This window comes from Peromyscus maniculatus, chromosome 10, assembly GCF_049852395.1.
Source record: "Peromyscus maniculatus bairdii isolate BWxNUB_F1_BW_parent chromosome 10, HU_Pman_BW_mat_3.1, whole genome shotgun sequence".
Classification (NCBI taxonomy): domain Eukaryota; kingdom Metazoa; phylum Chordata; class Mammalia; order Rodentia; family Cricetidae; genus Peromyscus; species Peromyscus maniculatus.
Window position 1 is genome coordinate 13,042,385 of NC_134861.1, and position 21,580 is coordinate 13,063,964.

Here is a 21,580-nt window from a genome sequence, read left to right on the forward strand (position 1 = left end):
CCGAGTGAGGGAGAATCAGCCTTCTCCAGGGCCGAGCTGCCTGATGAGTTCTCCAATCCCATGTAGGTAGCCCTAAACTCATATGCACACAAACAACACAAAAGGCACTCTGCAGTTCTAATTTACAATTGTATAAACTCAGATATATAAATAACAATAATAATAAGAATAAGAGACCATGAATTTCAGAGGGAGTGGGGGCAGCACAGGAGGAAGAGTGATGTAAATACAGTACTCATGCATGAAATTATAAAAAAGGTATATTTTTAAAAAGACCCTGACTTTCAAGTAAGCCATTGAAATTATTGAACTTTATGCCTAATATGCTAAAGCAAAAATACATATCTTGATGGGCAACAGCACCAGAAGTTAATACTTTTGGTGGAAACCGAGAGAAGCACAGTAGAAGCTATCCTTGCTGAGACACATACTCACTGTGATAACTGCTGTGGGATGTTCTGTATGTCCTGTGGGAGCCCTTCTTGGGTTCTTTGTGGCGTTACCCAGCAGGTCCGCATAGAGGATGATTAGGACCATGGGCCTGAGTGCAGGTGTCTGAGATGGTCTGTACTTGGCTGTGCTGGGGGATGGTCTGTATGTCAAGTTGTTCTGATTGATCAATAAATAAAACCTGATCGGCTATGGCTAGGCAGGAAGGATAGGCGGGACTAACAGAGAGGAGAAATAAAAGGACAGGAAGGCAGAAGGACTGGCTGCAGCCGCCGCCATGACCAGCAGCATGTGAAGATGCCGGTAAGCCACCAGCCACGTGGCAAGGTATAGATTTATGGAAATGGACTAATTTAAGCTATAAGCACAGTTAGCAAGAAGCCTGCCACGGCCATACAGTTTGTAAGCAATATAAGTCTCTGTGTTTACTTGGTTGGGTCTGAGCGGCTGTGGGACTGGCGGGTGACAAAGATTTGTCCTGACTGTGGGCAAGACGGAAAATTCTAGCTACAGATAACAGGTATTTTATATCAACCATATCCTAACTAAGTAAAGAATCTTTTCAAAACATGTTTGAAAACTTACAGCTAAGAGGCATTTATCATTTATTTGAGTGTTATGTGTTCCATCAATCTCACTATTAGTGGTTACATTTTAAAATTTTACTTTTTATTTTGAAATGCTTTTAAATTCAAAAAGCATGAACAATATAGCACAGTGTGTTTCCAAGTATCTGACACCCTACTTCCTCCAGTATTAATACTTCATATAACCACAACAATTAAAGGCCTGGACATTGGAATGATAATCATTAACTAAACCATAAACGTAATTCAGATTTCACCATTTCTCAAACATTATCGTTGTCCATATTTAGCATACTTCTATGGTTTTTTCACATGCATAGGTTTAGATAACCAGGCAGAAAACATTTTTGCTATCCATAAAAGTAATCTCATATTACCTTTCATTAATGGTGGAAGTAAAATACATCATCTGCCTCTAAGTGGCAGCTGTCAGCCAGTTTGCTGTTGGCAACATTTGGCCATTTTGAGAATGCTGCACACACATGTACGGTATCTGCAATTGTGAGGGTGGTTTAGAGTCCTTTAGTAATGTCATTGAAATCAATTCAGGTCTCTATTCATCAGCAGTTCATTTTTAAGTGTCTTTATGATTAGTATTTATTTTACCGTGTGATATACAGCTGTTTAGCTTATTGAGAGATAGTTGATTCTTTCTGTTTTAAAGCACAGGTTTTCATGTGAGCAGGCTGCATTTTTCCCCTCCCACTTGGACAGATATCCAAGAGCATGAGAGGGTGGTGGATCCATGCTGTCAGGGAAACTGAACTTTATGGAAGGCTGCAGAGCAGTTTCTCACAGGTCTTAAAGCTTTACATTTCCACCAGCACTGGAACTGAGGCTATTTGTTCTACATCTTTGTGAGCATCTCTTGCTGGAGGTATACTTTATGATATCCAGTATAACAGAGATACATCCTGGGAAAGCTTTGGTCAGCATTTCACCAGCAGTTGATGACATGGTACATGTACTTTGTTTCTCTTTTGGTACAACTATGTTTCAGTCTATTGTTTATTTCCTCTTTCTTTTCCTTTCCCCCAGACTTTTCCTTCTCTTGGGCCATCATATGCTGAGGAAATGCTCTATCACTGAGCTACAATCTCAACCCTTTTTAAAGTCCATTCTCTTTCTTATGTTTTTTTTGAAATGGGAGCTCATGTAGTCCCTGCTGACCTTCAGCTCACTCTGTAGCTTTGAACTTTTTGATCTTTTTGTTTCTACTCCCAAAGTGCTGGGCTTACAGCCCTGTACTAATACACCCAGAATTTTGTCTATTTTTTAATTGGGTTCTTTATTTTTGAATGTTGAAAATTCAGTAAATATTTTAGTTACAATTTTTCTATCTGATATGTACTTTATAAATAACTTCTACCAGTAAACGTCTTGAATACTTTATTCTTTAAAAAATGTCTTTCAGAGAGCAAGAAATTTTCATATTTGAAGAGATTTCATGTATATATTGCTTTTATCATATCTAAGAATGCTTCATCAACCCCCATGGTTTCTGCTAAAATTCAATAGATTTCCATTTTATATGCTCATCTGTGCTTCACTTTAAGCTAATTTTTATGTAAAATGTCAATTTTAGCTTTCCTCTAGTATTCATGTTGGTTGGCTTCTATAGATCACCTTCACTTACTCTCCCCTCCAGTGAATCAATTGGTGAGATCTTCTGTTTCATTATATTTTTGGTCTAATGATTTCTCTTGACTGCTACTTACATCACCTTCCTCTGGCTTCTTCTTTCTTCCTTGTTCTTTCTTCTACTTTTTTATCCTGCCCCACATCACCACACCCACACCCTGAAATCTCTTCAGAATCATTGACTGCATGTTGCTCTCTTCTGTCATGATAAACCCTTCTTCTGGATCCCCAGAACACCTTCCCAAGGCTATGATCCTGTAGTGCACTCTACAACTCTTGGATGAGAGTTGGGCAGGCATTATGCATTTTATTTTTTAGAGTTTCATTTTCTGTTACCTCTTCATGAGCTGAGAATCTTCGTTTCGATTCCAAAATTTTACGAAACCACACTCCTACAAGCAGTTTGTCATTGATGACTGATGGGTCGCCGTGGAGAGCATGACTATGCACAGAGGACAAATGAGAACAAAAACAGTGAATCAATAACAACATATAACCCAAAATATTGCCAAGAGACATGGTGTGTTTTACCTTGAAATTCTTATGCTTCTTTTTCTTCATCTTTCATGTTCTCCTTCTAACTACCTCAAATGTTCCATCTGAGGCGTTTGATATCGTGGGTACTTTCTGACAGATGTTATGTTCATTGAAACTTGGAAAAATCTAGTATACCCTGTTTAACCTTTATTTTAAAGACAGTAGTAAGAGTCATATATAACTTGGACATTCTTATCTCTGACCAAGACACCATGGGGAGTTACAGAGATCTAGAGCCAATTGGATTATATAGTTAACCTTGGGGGTGGATTCATAACCCTTAATAGAGAGACAGACTAGATGGGGAATATGTATCTTTGTTCATGCATAAATTATATTTTTGTAGATCTAGCCTTTCTTTCTATTTCTTTCTTTTGACTGAGAGTTTGAGGAAATAATCTTTTGATTTTAGAATATGAAGGAATAGTTATTTTTCAGAACTCTCCAGTTTTTATTTACTGTTCTCATAGATGAAGTAAGAAACTAGCTCGCATGGCACAACCACCCTTGAGCTGCCAGGGCTGGTGGGCCTGCAGAGTGTTGGAGAGGATCTGACCTTCACAATCAACTTTTATTTGCTTCAACATCATAGTTTATTCATCAAACAAAATGTCCCATACCATAGCCACATTGCATTTGCCAGATAGTTGCATAAGGCCAGAAGAGAACTATAATAGACCTATTAAATTAAATATTCTACAATATTTTTGTTCTCACAAGAAACTGCTGAAGAACTACAATCAATAACTTCTTTTATTGGATTTCTTATAACTGAACACATTCCTATTTCAGATCTTATAACTTCTATTTCTGTAATATGAATGGCAAGTGGATATTTTATCAGTCTGCTTGGAGAAAAGCATATTTGGAAGATCAATGGCCCCGAAGTTAAAATAATATGACTTTGTTAATTTTGGTAATTAAATTATTAGATCTATGACATGCCAATTTATTGTACTTTTCTGAATCCCAAATTTATAACCCATTAATCAAACATCAATCATAAAACTAGCTCTATGAGAGTTTAAATAAAATAAATGTATAAAAACAATAGCAAGAGCTATCAAAATCATTTCCCATTTGGAATCAGATTGAGCATCAGTAAAGTCAGAGAAAGCTCCAAGGTGTTTAATTTTCTGAGCATGATATATGAACATTTGCATTGGAGTAAATACATCACATTCATCTTTTACTTTACCAAGTGCTTTTGAATACAGGCATGGGCTTCATATTAGCATACGTTGAATCTTCCTGATGACAGTAAGTCTATTATTTATCCCTCTGAAAGTTTTTCCTAGTTCACATGTCAGTAAGGACACCTACTGCTGACCACAGTGATTTGTATATGTATTGAATGAAGTCAAAGAGAAAGTGGGTTCTAGAGTATCTTTTGACTAAGTTTTGTAATTACAGATTGAATATTGCTCTTAATTTTTTTATTCTAATCTGTTCAGATACAACCTAGTTCCAAGAAATGCATAATCGTTACAGAAAAAAAAATCTCCTTTTAATGAAAGGTAACTGTTGTATACCAAATTTAACTCCAGGTTTTGTTTCTTGTACAGAAAAAAATGGACCCTCAAACATGTTCATGTTCTGGCCTATGGAGTCAGTAAATTAGTTTCTGAGACAGAAATATCTTTGTAGCAGTGGAGATGAAAGATACTGGCATGAGATTTTCTAGGCATCTGGATGAATGAAGGATCCCCATAAGTGAGAGAGTGAGCAATGGGAAGGCATTCAGGCCTTTGAAGAGGCCTTGTGGCTTTTTATAAAGATAGAAGACATGGAGTAAGGAGTGCAGGTGGCCTCAGGAGCATGGTTATGAATTCTCTCCTTGGATTTCCCTTCGTCCTTGGACCTCTGATATCTAGAATTTTAAGTAAATAAATCTGTGTTGTTTGAAGACTCTAGGTCTATGACAACATGTTTCAGTAGCAACCACCTTAACAAATGGGTGCCTGTGTTCAGAAAAGCTTCCTTCCACCATGGTCTGACACTGTCCAGCAGAGTTCTCCATGGCCTTTGCTGGTCCTAGCTGCTGACAGGGAACCTTGTCATCTAACAGTTCTTCATCAGGTGCTTTCAACTGTGCGGTTCAATGTTTACACTAAACTCATACAACATAATAGTATCACAAGTCTAAAATCAAAGAAACCTAAGATTCGAAGAGAATCAAGGATCCCACCTACTGCATAAACACAGGAGCAGCCATTCCTAGTCCTTGCCTGGATCTTTCTGGTCCCTTGCATCTTGACATTTGAACAGAGCCATTCTTGAAAGGATTTTCTAGAGCTGTGTTTCTCAACCTGTGGGTCGTGACCCCTTTTCAAATTTATTGGGCCGTTATATTGGCACACTGATGAAAAACACAATTACAATCTTAACTTTAGAAAATAAAATGAAGTGAATAATCCTAAATCACATTTTTTTATCAGATTGTGCCAATTGTAGTGGAAAAACCAGACAAATTTGAAAAGGGATGTTATGACATTTAATTGAGAAAAGTAGTAGAAATGTTAATTTTATATGCCTTAGATGTTTCTTTCACAATTATTATAATGTAAGGTATCATTAGCATGACTTTAATCCCATATTTTCAAAGAATTTCTAGGAGACTGAACTCACAAATGGTACATAGCCATGATAAAGGTAGCAATATTTGTGAATCCTAATTATCTACTCTGGAAAATTAGTTCTTCTTTGGAATAAATGAAATACTGGAATACCCAATTAAAGCGAGTATTAAGTTCATTTAACGAGCATTGTCTGTGCATTCAATGGTTCCCTTGGTGAACACAGGTGATTTCACTCGATAGTTACAGATGTCAGACAGACGTGTGCAGCTGCCTCTGAGAAATCTTTGTGAGAGTTGGGCTGAGAAAGTTCAGCTCATTACAGTTACTCTCTCTGTCAGCCTCAACCTGCAGAGTACCGTATGGCCATAGTACATGACACAAATTAGTACTTGAAGTATTAGTTGTGCATTGTAGCAGAATTTGGATCTCTTATCCTGTGGACTTTTGACCAGTTTGCTAAATATGTTAACTAGCTGGCAGTTTTCTCAAACTAGCAGGTTCTCCTTCATATTCCTAGCTCTGTTTTTTTTTTTTTAATTTAACAAGTGCTACAGTCAGAATGTAGATAAGGACAAAGAGAGCAAACTGCTCAGCATTCAGACTGACTTCTGTGAGAAGATTTTGTCACCAGTGTGGGCATTATCAAAAAGATGGGACACAAACACTGGAGAAACAGCTACATTTGCTTTAAGCTGAATAATTCTGTTAATGAACCAGGCTTAGTATAACTGTGTCAGAAATTAGTAGTTATAATAGGGAAACACTGTATTTCAAGGGACACTTGCTTCAAATTGTCTACTTGAAAGCTGGATAGAGATGCCCACAGGGATGTAATGATCGAAGATGGATGTTGATTGTAGACAACATCAGACAGATTAAATTGGAATTCTGAATGTACATTAGTACCTGTGGGTGTTTGCATATTTTCAGCTGAGAAATGGAGATTGTGCCATGTGTCAGTGAAGAGTGTGGAGTGGTAGCTGGGGTTGAATTCTGAAATAATAATAGAAATTTGTCTCCTAGTATATGTTTAAAGGAGACACAAAATTGGGAGCACTTGCTTGGTTAATTAGTGCCCAGTGAGGAAGAAGATATTTCACACTGGTCTAGATTTATCAGTGTCCATCCCCATGCAACTAAAAGTCTATTCCTTTCACATGTGATTATTGGAGAAGTGATGCTCTTTCTTGGAATAGAAGGGTACATGACAGATGGATACATACTAAATTCTTGAAGTGACTCCTCATTTCATGTTTTTTCCCATTCTTATCATGCTTACTTATTGCTTTGGCACAGTATTGTCTTTTATTCTTTTCTAACATATGAAAATGCTCAAAGTATTCTTTTTCCCTGAGCAAAATGAAGGTGCAATTAAAAAAAATAGATATTACTAAAAATGTGTGGTAATTCCTAGGTTGGGTGATGAGGACATAGATGTTATACCAGTAGAAGCAGCCCAGATCAAGCAAGTGTATAGGTTTGAGGTTCAAGGGGTGAAATTCGTATTCTTTCTCAGACTTCCATAGGTTCCAAAAAGAAGATGGAGTCTGGCACCCCTGTGAGTATTGCAGGAGGCTCATCAGGCCATGTGTATCACAGTTGTGAGGTACCTTTTGAGGTATGGGAAATGTTCAGCATCATTAGTTGGGGTTCAAGCATACTCAGATCCAGGTGTCCTGGTGAAGAAACCAGAGAAAAACCTGCACATATAAAAGTGTTGTGAAGTTCAAAGATTATTTTCACAACTGTTATCTCATTTTAATTCTGCTAAGAGATTCTCATTTTATCTGTTAAAAGAAGCCAATTGACTGGAAATCTGCATGCTTTGCTCAATGTAGCATGATTACCCAGGGCTCAAGCCGTCAGAGTCATGTTCTGTTAAAAGCACAAGCAAAATTGGTGATGAAGCTTGCAATTATACAATGACAAGCTACAATCACTGGGCAGGTGCTGGTGGGGTTTCTGGTAGATTGTCCAATGAATGAGCTTCAAAACATATAGGTCATGTAGTTTACCTGACTTCTGATGAGTCATTGATTCAGTAAACATCAAATGAGAACAATTATTTTAGATACATGTCTATGGATACATTGACACGGACATAGTTCAGAATATAGACACACAAGAACAGGAAATATGTGATGGTGTTGAGTGGCAATGAACATGATACCTAGAATTTGAATTCAACACTAGTGATTTTTGTTGTTCTTGGGTTCTCAGTATCCCTTGATTTTGCTACATGGGCTGGAAAATAGCAGAACAAGGCAATTGAAAAGAAAACAATAGAAGGATGGAGAGAGGTGATACTGACTTCTGCTTTCTGTCTCCACATGCCAGTGGCAAGCAGATCATCACACAATCTTCACAGCACTTGTGTGAGTGAGTATCATTGCCCCATTTGACTGAATACACAGTCAAGGCTCAGGAAAGTTAAGAGCCAGTCTCAAATTTACATTCACCAGGAGTAAATGGAATATGATTTAAGTCTGAAGTGCATTGTATCTGGCGGTTGTTGGGTTGTCTCTTCCTCTTGAATTGTACGAATTCAGAAAGGAAAAGTAATTGAAAGTGGAAGGGGGCATCTTAAACAAGATGAGAAATCATTCTAAACAGGGAAGCAAAATTTTAGTAACTCTCCAGGAAGAAGTGCATGCTATTTTTCCTGTGCCAGGTGATCCCAGTGAAGGCAGAAATTGTGCCAATTGGAGAAGACATAGGGGGAATGCTGAGTGAGAGCATTACAAAGCTATGTGGGGATGGAATTGTGGTGCTCTATGTATACAGTTTCCTAACTGATTTTTTTTTTTTTGGCCAGGGGTCAAAAATGTCAGGCAATTTGACAAAATGAGAGCCTTCAAGTCTCTGGAATCAGATTGAATTTTCTCAAAGGTCATATTAGAAACAGTAGTATGTGGTTATAGCAAATGTCACAGCAGGCTTGTCAAATTTCACCAAAGTTCCTGACAATTGGTAACTTGCCAGCAGTTACCTACTTAGGAGAAGATGGGGAGAGCTTGAGTGATGCTTCCCTCCATATGCCCTTTCCTAACCTGGGACTTGACCCTTCCCCCACCTTCAGCTTCATGCACGAGGCTGAGACTTTATGGCTTAACCTTCTGCAGTTTTATTCCTCTCCCATGTGGTGTGGTAATTTCATTGTACTGCCAATCAAGGGACCACGATTCAAAATCAGTCAAGGCAATCATTGATTGTTATTATATGAAATGAACTCTTTATCTTAGTGTCTAGAGTTCTGTAGATGGTCCCTGGCTTGCTCACGATTTCTTAAATGGAGGTGTTAGGCTCACATTATTAGATGTGCAAATAAGTGCTTCTATACACTGTGTTTCAATATACAAATAGAACATTTGGCTTCCAGGAGCCACTTTCTGTTAAAGCATCCATTTTCTTTCTTTCTCAGAGAATTGAAGGTGCTCTTTTTTCTTTTAAAGACATGATGCCTCAATCTTCTCCTAAATCATGGCTACTATCAGAATTTTCTTCATTAATTCTCATCGTAGTTCTTCTCCCCCTCTAGGGTGATGGAGGTTTCTTGAATCCAGAAACACTATAACCCTTTCATTTTCTTCACCCATCATCACTTAACAAGTGGTCCAACATTTTGGTGTCTTCACCAGTGATTGATCAAGAATACTGCACTTCAGCATTTACCAGGATGCTTCTCAAAGTGCTTCCCTATACCTCTAGTGAGAAAGAGTTTCTCCTGGAGCAGTTGTCTGGGCTCTAGTTAAAGCATCATCTTTAAATTCTGGGTTTGGAGCTTTTCCTCCATTGTCTTCTGTCGTCATTAGCTTCAGTTGTAAACTTGACACAAATCTAGAGTCAATGGGAAGAAGAAACCTTAGCTGAGGAACTGTCCCAATCAAATTGGCCTCTGAGCATTTCTATGGGGGTTACTTTCTTGGTTAATGATAGATAAGGGAGATCCCAGGCCACTGTGTGTGGTGCCTTTCCCCCATCCTCCTACCCAATGCTGGGCAAGTGGGACTGGTTGGTTAAAAAAAAAAAATCTACCTGAGCAAGCCACGTGGAACAAGGTGGTAAGCAGGTTCCTCCATGGTCCCTGCTTCAGTGCCTCCCTCCAGGTTCCTGCCCTGACTTCCCTGGGTGATGGAGTGTGACCTCTAAAATCTAATAAATTCTTTCCTTGACAACTCACTTTTGGTCAACATTTTTGTCAGAGAAAGGAAAAAGCAAACAAGTCTTCTTCTTGTGGGATATTTAGATAGTCACTGTAAACCTTAGTTCCGCTCCTTTGCAGAGAGTATTAGTATACCTGTAGTAATAGCACTCAGGAGACCTGAGACAGGAAGGTCATGAGTTTGAGGCCAACCTGGGCTCACCACAGACACACACACACACACACACACACACACACACACACACACACACACACACACACACACACTGCTTGTTACTCTCTCACACTGCATCATCAATCCTTTTCCTCCTGGGAGCTTCTGTCTAAGTAGATCTTTTCTATGAACTACTTTCTCTACTCACTATTCTCCTTGTCAATGTATTTTCTCACAATGACTCAATGATGACATCCATTGCTCGTGTTTATATCTCTATGAATGTAACTCTGAAATACAGAACCATCTTGAGGTTCAATTTACTGTATCCAACTTTTCATTTAATCCTCTCACTACTAATACATACTTAAATATCTAAGAAACTCCAAAAATTCATAAGAAATAAATTGTACATTACCAATTAGTGTCCGTAATACTCTATGCTCCTCCAGATATAAAGAATAAACCAGTGTGGTTGCTTCACAGTCTCACCCACCCACAACTTCTCTAGGAACCAGTCCCTAGTTTCCTTCTTGACTTCACTATCTCTTAGCACCTGTCCTGTGGACTCAAATCTTTTTATCTTATCACTCTCTGTACCTATGTCTGAACGTACTTTTGGCGAACATGTCTAATTAGCTTGCCTGTCATCCACCTCCCCTTGGCATTTTCACTTGCATTATCCTTTATGTTGTAGTTTTCATCATCTTGTTCCTCTATGTGATAACTAGGAAATCTTCCCCTAGGCTGTAAATAAAAGCCAGGCTCCAATATCCCATTCCTTTGTCTAAACTGAACTTTGCAGATCTTAATTTTAAAATGTTCTCTCTGTCACTAGCCCAGAACTGTAATCACAAAAATGCCAGGCTCCCTGTCCTGAAAATTCCTTGATTTCCCCCAGAGCATGGTCTCTAATATTGGGTCTCTCTGAAATACCCTGTCTTATGCTTCACTGTGTCTCTTTCCTCAGAAACATACCACATCTCAAGTAAACCCACTGTCTCTAACAGATTTCGCAGAAAGCAGTGAGCCTGTTTTCCTGTTTCCCCTGAGTTATCAGTGTACATGAATTTGCCTTTCATACCTGAAAATCTAGAACCACATCTTTTTTAAATTTCATCCTTACTTGATGTTATGAATATGTGGCCATTTCAGTTGAGGTTTATTTTGCTGCATTATTGACTATTTAGAAAATATAAAAGCTAAAATGTCACATGCAGGTGTGAATATAGAATTCATTAATTTAAGAAATGATTGTTGAAACAGATTATATGAATAGAGCAAGATGTGCAATGGGCTTTGCGTCCTGTGCTGGGGTCTCCGAAAGACTAGGGAAGTGGCTCAGATTTTTGGTATAGTTAATAACTCCAGGGATTGTGTAGGAATTCCAGAATTTCATATTTAATAAATCTGGAATGAACCTCAAGAATTTTCAGTTCTCCAAGCTCAACTGGTAGTAGAGATGCTGCTGGTTCCTAGCCCACAAACTGATTCCTCTTGTTCTAGATAATTTCCCCCAAACTGATTTCATCACTGGTTTCAGGAAGAGTCAGTTTGTTGTAAGAACCTTATTCTGTGACTACATGAATACAGTCACCAAGGAATAGTGTATACAACATTGCTGTTCTGTATTGAGCGATGAATAATACAATTTAGTAAATAAAATAAATTCTAGAAATATTTGTAACTGATAGGATTTATGTAAAAACTGGTATAAGGATGTGATAAGAACAACCATCTTCAGCTCTTGAGTTGCAGTTTGATTCTTCAAGAAACCTGGATTTGTCATAATGGCAAAAGGCCATGCTGACCTTGAATGAAATTTTTGACTAAATGTAGGTGTTTCAATGATAAGCCAGGATTTTCCAGTTAATTTGGAGTAGAGTTCATTTGGATTTTAACAACTGTCAAGGTGTAGACTATATAATATAACACATACTTGGCAGATTGTGAGCTTTGGACAGTAACTTTAGTAGCATCATCTCAGAAATAATTCTCAGAAATATTTAAAGTGAAGCTGGAAAGAGGTAGGTTTGACAACAATTTATTCAGCAAGGCTTTGGACATGTTACAATTTGGGTGTGAAGAGGACATGGTCCTAAACTTTCGATCAGTGTTAATGGAATCTTCGAAATTCAGAACTTCTGATAATTGTTATCCTCAATATTTGAGATCTTTGAAGGTGAGAGCAAATTATGAAGGGATCACTACATATAGCTGACCTCACTCCTGATGCAAGTATATGTATGTTTTCTTCACCTGGAACTCTGGGAAAAATAATGAGAAGGAAGCAAAGACTATTTTTCCCACTTGCCATTTTTTTCCATTTCTTAGAGGAGAATGGAATTTAGCAGGGCCTTCCAGATTTAGGGTCTCATGAAAGATATTATACAAGGGACTGGATAAGAAGATATTATACAAGAGCACTGGATATTCTTCCAGAAGACCTGGGTTTAATTCCTAGCACCCACATGGTGGCTCAAAACCACCTGTAACTCCAATCCCAGGGGATCTAATGCCCTCTTCTGGCTATCATACATACTGCATGCACACGGTGCACATACATACATGCAGGAAACATCCATACACAAAAAATAATAAATAAAATCTCAATTTAAAAAAATATATGAGACAAGACAATTAAGTATTGATGTGGTAGCCTCAGGTTCATGCTGATACATGTTCTGTCAAATCTGTCAGGTTCAAGAACCAGAAAGATCTTATTTCAAATCCAAAGGTGGAAAAAAGGAATGTTCTAGCTTAGCAGTGAGGCAGCTGGAATTTCCTCTTACTAAGGTATTTTATAGATTCATGTTAACAGTTACTTTTATGGCACATATCACCAATCAGGAAGGACAATCTGCTGTACAAAAATTTGAGGGTTAATCTCATCTGGAAGCATCCTCACAAATCCATAGTAATGCTAAATCAAATGATTGGTCTCTTTGTATCCCAGTCAATTATGTTCCAAAATTAGATATCACAAAAATCAATGGGAAACCAAATACAGTAGGGAGATTAGGAATTTGGGCTCCAACCAATCTGTGGAGAGTAATCATCTCACTAAGGTAAGACTACTTGCTACTAATATGATTATAAAGAGATCTAGCATATGTAGAACCAAAGTTTAACATTTTATAGCTGATCTGATGAAGAGATTATCAACTTTCTCTTCTTAGTAGTCAAGTCTGTCCTGGGCCAGCTCAATCCATGGCTTGTTGTAGATAATCATATGCCTATAAAGAAAAAGATTTTCAACATTTTCCAAATTCACTAAATCTCAGTGATTAAAAGTTTGACCTGAGCCCCACCCTGACACTGAAAGACTAGTTTTTTTTTTTAAATATTAGCTAGAAGAATAATGGGTTTCATTACAACCTTTCAAACATGTATATCATGTACTTTGTTCAAAATTGCTCTATTACCCTCTTATTTTCTCTCCCCACATTTATCCTTCCCTTCCTTCTTCCTAATAGTTGCCATTCTGATTTCTTATAGAAATCAGATATTGTGAATGATTTATTACAAGTTAAGGTAAACAGTAAACAATGGAATCAAAACTAGACTCAAGATAAGAAAATAAAGACAGGAACTCAAGCAAAGTGGGAACACAGAGCCAAGAGCTAATACAAAAGCCATTGAGGGGTGCTGTTTACTGGGTTGCTCCCCTTGGCTTGCTCAGCGTGCTTTCTTATAGAAACTAGGACCACTAGCCCAAGGATGGTGCTACCCATAATGGGCTGGCCCTAGCTTATCAATCATTAATTAAGAAAATACCCTCCAGGCTTTCCTGTGGAGACATTTTCTTTTTTTTTTAATTAAGAATTTTTTTATTCATTTTACATACCAATAACAAATCCCCTTCTTCCCCCCAACCCACGTCCCATTCCTTCCTACAAGAAGATTAGGTCTACCATGGGAGGTTAGCAGAGCCTGGTACACTCAGTGGAGGCAGGTCCAAGCACCACTACCCCCAACTCAAGGCTGGGCGACATGTCCCACCATAGGTAGTGGGCTCCAAAAAGTCAGGTCATGCACTAGGGATGGATCCTGATCCTACTGCCAGGGGCCCCTTAAGCAGATCAAGCTACACAACTGCCTCGCTTATGCAGAGGCCCTAGTCCACTCCCATGGAGGCTCTACTGGAGTTGGTCTAAATTTCATAAGTTCCCACTAGTTTGGTTTGGTTGGGAGACATTTTCTTAATTGAGGCGTTCTCCTCTCAAATGATTTAACTTGTGTGAAGCTGACATAAAATTATCCAGTACAACCGGTAAGAGTTGAAGGTCAGAGAACAACTGAGGAGAACACTGGAATTATCAAGATTGCATTAAGAAAAAACAACTATGATTTAGTAAAAGGTAAAAAATTTTATAGTAACTGAAGAGACATGTAATGATGTATAGTGTCTATATTAACTTTGCCCTTCTCATCATCAATACCATTTTGCTAGAAATCCTGCAGCCTACAATAGAGACCTGCGTGGCAAAGATACTTGTGCATTAGTTGCACAAATGTTATGGGAGCAGCCAACAACTTTTTAATTGGATTTAGAGAACACTGTATGAGATGGAACCCATTGGGAATCCATGGGTCATATTGCTAATGTGACCAATAGTCTAAGATTAGATAGGTCATGAGCCTAGAGGAAAACCTATTACTATTATTCTGTTCAAGGAATGTAGCAATAAAATGAATACTAACAACACATGGCTATGCAAATAGATTAGAGCATAGCTCAACCCCCACCAGAGAATCTTTTTCTTTTAATAGACAGTAATTAACAAAAAGATTCACAAATGGACAATGTATAGAGTGAGAGACGTTGGAACATTCAGCCCAAAATGGGATGCATTCTTCAAATTCTTCCCTTAAGGCTCAGTTATCTATATGGAAGAGGTGGGCAGAAAGATTGTTAAAGCCTTAAGTGGTAGGTGATTCCAAGGAAACATTGTCTTCCAACACAACAGGACTGGTTTACATATGAATTCAGAGACTGTGACAGAATTCACAAAACCCTGTACAGGTTCAAGCCATCAAAATTCCAGCACTAAGAAATGGGAAGTGGACACAAAATCTAACCCTTAACCAAGAAACTCTCTGCAATTGATAGCTGCTGTAAAAGCGAAAGCTAGTTTTATACCATATAGTGTTGCCAGGTATACTGATCTCACCCTAGGGCAGACCTGCTGCCTAAAAATAATTGGTCAACATAAAATGTATTCCATGGGTTTTTGTTTTGTTTTTATAGGCATTTTGTTTTGTTTTGTTATTTTATTTTGTGTTGCTTTTCCCATTTTTTTGAATGAGAAAGAAAAAGAATCTGAAATTGGGTAGGAAGGGAGGTGGGGAAGATCTGGGAGGAGTTGAGGGGTAGGAGAAAGACTGTGATCAAAATATATGGAAAAAAACTTTTAAAATAAAAAAATTAAAGCCTATGATTTATATGCTAAAGTCTTTAATGGGCAAAGAAGACAACATTGAAGAGTAGATTCACAGTGTCAATAGCCGGGCGGTGGTGGTACACGCCTTTAATCCCAGCACTTGGGAGGCAGAGGCAGGCAGATCTCTGGGAGTTCAAGGCCAGCCTGGGCTACAGAGTGAGTTCCAGGATAGGCTCCAAAGCTACACAGAGAAACCCTGTCTCGAAAACAAAACAAAAAACAAACAAACAAAAAAAAACAAAAACAAAAACGAAAGATGAAATAAACAATTTTTGTAGTTCAAAATGATGAGTGAAATGAAGAAAGCCTATAATGGACATGACAAGAAAAGACTTTCTAAGTTTGAAGATTAGCCATAGAAACTTGTAAAAAAAAAAAGTACTCAAAGTAACACATTTAAAAGATCAGAAGATTCAAGAACTGTGTGAAAGTCATAAATGATGTAAGAAATGTATAATTATAATATTTAGAAAAGTTGGGAGAGAATAGACACACAGCTTCAGAAACAAATCTTCAAAATCAAAAGTAGAAACTAAGCTAAGGAGGTCACAGCTCCAGTAATCTCTGAGAACACCTAAGGTTCATCTCGATATATTACGTTTTATCTTCAATCACTCTGACTCCAGCTCAGATCATTGTTTTCTTTTTTTCTTTCATTTTCGTCTTGTCTTAATGTTTTGTAGGAGAGCAAATGTGCTGTCCTGGGGGAAAAGAACCCAGCAAGCAGGGCTCTAGAGATGGCGGCCAGATTCTGGGGTAGGAAAGTAGGGCAGGCTTTAGTATTTTACGGCCTTTAACCTCTGAACTTCCCAGCCTTTCCGTGCTTCATTCAAATCCTCCCTCAGTGGGATAAGATGTCCAGAGATGTAGAGTTGAGTGTTTGCCTCTCTCTGGGTCAGCTGGACTTTTGTGAAACCTTAGAAACTGGCCTCTGACCTGCCTCTCATGAGACTCACCTCAAAGAACAGCGTGCTCTGGTGTACTTCACAGGGTTCCACACTCTCTCCTTGCTTGTAGCACAAAGTGAGTTTTCTGTAATATTTAGTGTGGGAAGCAGGAAGATCTAGGGGGTCAAATTCATAAACACGTGGGCTTTTTTCCTTCAATCGAGTTACCCCAGAGTGGTTTCTCAGAATTCTTCACAAATGAGCCAGCAGTTATTCAGTTGCAGTCCTGGTCTTCTTACCCAGCCCAGGTTTCTGCCAGGCAAGCAGAGCGATCAAACACTCAATCTGCTCAGCTTTCAGACCTCTTGAGAGCCACGGTGCCTCCAAAGCTCAGCCATGCTGGGCCCACAGATGCTCTCTTGTAGTGGATTTCATTTCATAAATCGTATTGTTATGTTTTTAAGTAATATTTATAAAATAAAAATTTTATGGCTAGCATGCTGCTGCTTTTTTTTTTTTTCCCCTTGTGGGATTTCTTTTTCTTTTACTGAGCACTTGAACAAAATCACAAGTGAGTGTCCTTGTGGGTCATTTCAATTCATGAGCTTATTAGAAGTTGCCTTTCTAGAGAGGGCCTGCCCTGGTGGTTCCAGTTCTAGGGGTGGAGGACTCATTACATTGCACTGGTGATCCTGATTGCCTTCAAGTTTTCCTCCTCAGTGCTCTGGGTTGTGATCTCATCATTTAGTTCTTTGTCTCCCCAGAAGCCCCCATTACCTGCGGAACAGAAAATCCAGATGTTGACATTAGAGTCTTGCAATTTTTTTCTGAATCTTTTTAATACTTTTTTATAACTTCAGTAATTTATTTTTGCAATTCTCAAGAACACCCCAAGGCCTCCCATATGACAGGCAAGTATTACACCATTGAGCTGTTTCCCTAGCCTAGTAAAATTTCTAAGACATATTTTTTGTAGGCCCTCATCAGAGCAGTTGATACAAATCATCTGGTCTACCATCACCTAAAGTGCCAGTTTAAATTATATGTGAACTTGCCCACCTGACTCCCTGACTTCAAGTTGTGTTGAACAGTCACCAAGTTTTATTCTTATATATTTCCAGTGTCTACTGAAATTTCTGGAATTTTATGGGCACTCCACAAATGTGTGTAGGGAGTATGAGGGGCAAAATAAAAAAAAAAGGAGACAAAAATCATCTTTTTTCCCTCCTACAAGGCTCACAAACAATAGTATTCATGTTGATCCAAAGTATGATTCTTTGTTTTAAGTTATCTGGGTCATATTTGTCTATGTGTCTCTGAAAAAGTATCCAACCTTCTTTATACAAGCCTTCTTGCCCCAGCCTGTATATCCATCCTAAAGAACCTCTCTGGTCTTCACAGTACACTTTCTTGTTAATTAGGTGCATGAACTTTGGTATTTATTTCAGAACTATAATTACTCATTTAAAAGAAAACCAAAAGCCTAAAACTTGAAACCATCTTTCATTTTCACATAATTATATTCCTGGAAGATGTTAATAATATTTTCACAAGGCTGTAAGAATAAAATGAAGTATGTCAAAACCATTCTCAACACAATCTCATTTTGTGTTATGGTGTGAAAATTAAGCAGATGTCTCTTAATAGATTATGTTTTACAGGTGAAAGGAAAATCCACCCACGTTTTCCATTAAAAGTTCATAATTGTCCTGTTATTTTTGTTTAGCGGTTGTTACACCTCTATGTTATAATAAGCCTTTTGATTCACCTCTTTGATTTAACAGTGTCATTCCCCTACTTCAAAGCTCAGGAGTATTTGTTATCCCCTATGGCAAAGGAAAGTTTTCTGGATAAGTGGCAGGAATGAAAAGTCTGTAGTTTAGGCTGCTACAAATAAGGTTTGCAGTCGTGTTTTAATCAATATGGAGGATACAGGTTACACGGTTATGTTTGCAACATTTCTGACTTAATGAGGGAGTTAAAATGGCCCTGCTCTTTTAAAATCGTAATTCAAAAAAATACCCCAAGGTCTTTAAAGATTCTAAGACAGGGAGCTCATAAACTTTTCATTTTCTGGAATCAAGAGAAGCCTCCAGCATACTTTGACTGATAGGTTTCTACATTTCAAGTACCCATTCGGTAGCTAACTCACTCCTGGCCATCAGACTCCCCTTCCATAACACTGTCAGGTGTGTATGAAAAACTACCACTTTGGAAAGCTGCAAACAGAGAGTAAGAAGTTAACTGTTTCCTACCATGATGACTGTTGTTGTTCTGTCGGCTTAGCAGCCGCACTTGAATCTACTAATACTTCAAATATCACCAGCACCCTGCGGCTCTGCAGTCAGCATCCAGCTGTCCAGACTGAGGCCTGCTGATTTCTGGTCCCCAAAGGCACTGGCTCGACTGAGGCCGCCAAATGTAGGTTTTTAACTAAGTCTCTATCATTCTATTTATGAAAAACACAGGAGTCGGATGTTGGGGTGAAAACCTGCTGGGTCAGAGAAGCCGAGAAGCAACCAGTTGATCTTTCTCTTTGGCCAGAGACCCATCAAGAGAAACATCTCTTTACTTGTCTTAAACCAAAAAGACCCGCAAATCTCTAAGTCCCTCCCTTCTCTTTCGTGCACATCCCTCTATTCGTATCCCTGGCTCCTCTGTCCTCTCTATGGCTAATTCCTGTCAACTAGTCACTGGCTCTGCCCCCTGATCCAAGGTTGATTTTATTAAGTCTCAGAGTTTCACAGTGTGATCAAAATCCTGCAATAGCTAAGCAGAGTAATAACACAAGTATGAGAGCATATGTGTGATCCATCCATCCAACAAGTGTTCACTGAACATCTATACTGTGTTCCTAAAAACATGCTTACAAATCTGACCTAATGGAACATTTCTAGCTCAAGGAAAACAGCAGAAAAGTCAGCACCCAAAGAGGCATTAAAAGAGTTCCAGTTGAGCTCAGATTTAACAGGCCAACTACTGGCAACATTGGAAGGAAACAGGTAGATGCAGACACACAGGCTGGGACCCAGTAGTAAGAGAAACAGATGGGATAACAATGCGTCATTGAAGCTGAAAGGACCAAGCAGACACCATAACAGGCTGCTCAGTCTTCTCTCAGAGATCAGGCCTCAATTTCAGTTTCCTGAGACTTAAGCAAGCAGTTTCTGGGAGGGCCATGAGCAAAAGACATAGTCCTTGCAGTAGCTCCCTTTCAGAACGTACTCTTGACTGCTCAAGGTTCGGAACAGTTGTTTACTGTCTGGGACCCCCTCATCAACTTAGAGCTATGTGCATGGGTCAATGTGAATGTGTGAGGCCAGCCAGCCTCCATGGCAGCCTAAGGACAGAGCCTGAGCCACTGAGTCAGCCCCCATAGTCAGTACATGCTAGGCTAGCCAGCCTCCATGGAAGCTCAAGGACAGAGCCTGGGGCTTGTCCAGATCTGCTCATAAATGATAACTGTAACCTCCAACCAGTAAACTCAAAGGATACACACCATCACCCAATCATATGACACAAGGGCTTGTACCACTCTGCTTGCAGTTTTTCCCTTAAAAAGCCCCCCACTCTAAGAGCTCAGGGCCATCCTCCTCCACCTGCTGTGTCAAGTGTTGGACACATACCAAGCCCGGGCTTGCTTGTTATCAATAAACCTGTGTGTTTTACATCAGATATCGGCTCTGGGGTGGTCTTGCTTGGGAGTCTTGGGACGCAGGCACATCAAAGCCATGAGGGGAAGATATGAGATGAAGCCTGAAGAGGTCATACTGGATGGCTTTGTAGACCTAGGAAAGGTTTGGCTCTAAAAACAATGCCCCCATTGTTATTAAGAAACTAGAGACATTCTAAACACCATAGGCTCTTCCCTATCTATTCTTTCATACGCACCCCCAGTGTTCTAGTGTTGTAAGGTTGACAGGATACAGGTGAGGGATGGAGCTCTGACTTGGGGCTAGAATGGATTGATGGCCAATTGCATGTGTACAGTTGTCCGGACACCTCTTTAAGAATTTGGAGACCTGTGGAGTTGTTTTTGCAAAAGTTATTTTTAATATAGGGTTAACATTTAAACCAGTAAAGTTTTAGAAACGCTGATGTTATTTCATAATATGAACCACTTTGTCCAACCAATGGAAGACATTAGGAGAAAGAGACCGAAAACTCAGTGGGGAAGGAACTCTGCTAACCAACAGCCAGAAAGACCAAGTGCAGAACTTACAGGGTTTCCACCCCACAGCCCACACTGCACACTGTGCTTGCCAGCACCACAATCCTGTGAGTGAAGTCCTCCATCAAATGCTCAGCCATTTCCCCTCCTCCTCCTCCTCTTACTACTGTTCCTCCCTTTTTTCTCTCCCCACCATACCTCCATGTCTTCTTGGTTCTCTTTCTCTAGAAAATCCTAACAAATAAAAATGGTTACAGAAAGATGCAAAAGACACATAGTTGCAATATTTGGGGGTTTAAAAAATAAATAAATAAAACATATATATATATATATTGATTATTAGTTATAGATCTCAGAGAGAGAATATAGGGTTGGTATCAATGTGTAGGGTAGGAGACTTTTAGAAATCAGTGAAAATATTTGCTGAGTTTGAGCATACTATGGCAGTAGGGTTAGGAAAACTATTAAAGATCCTATACTAGACATAGTGAGGTTGAAATGCTAATCATTATATGTCTGAAAGATCTGAAGCGGTCAGTTACACATATAGATTGAATATATCAGAAAGCATTCCAAATCTTTGGGGAAAAATGGAGTTTGAAATTCATCACAGAGGATTCCAGTCTTTGCTGTACCAGTTACAGGATCTGAGCAGATTGCTTAGAACTCTTGATCCCAATTCATGTATGTATATTACAAAAGAACATCTATGTCAATGATATAATTTTTAAAAACAAGTTATATTTTAGTGTAAATGGGTCTGGAAGGCCATATAAACTCCAATTATGTAAACATATGGATGTTTGATTGGATGAGTATGAGAGCCAAGACAGTGTTTGTTGTTGGGTATGTCCTGTTTCCTTCATCCAGCTACTACAGCTAAATCATGGATTCTTTCATATGCACAAACTCTAATACTTAGCATGTGTAGAGAAGCCTCCAACAAAGAAGGCAATGGTTGCTTAATG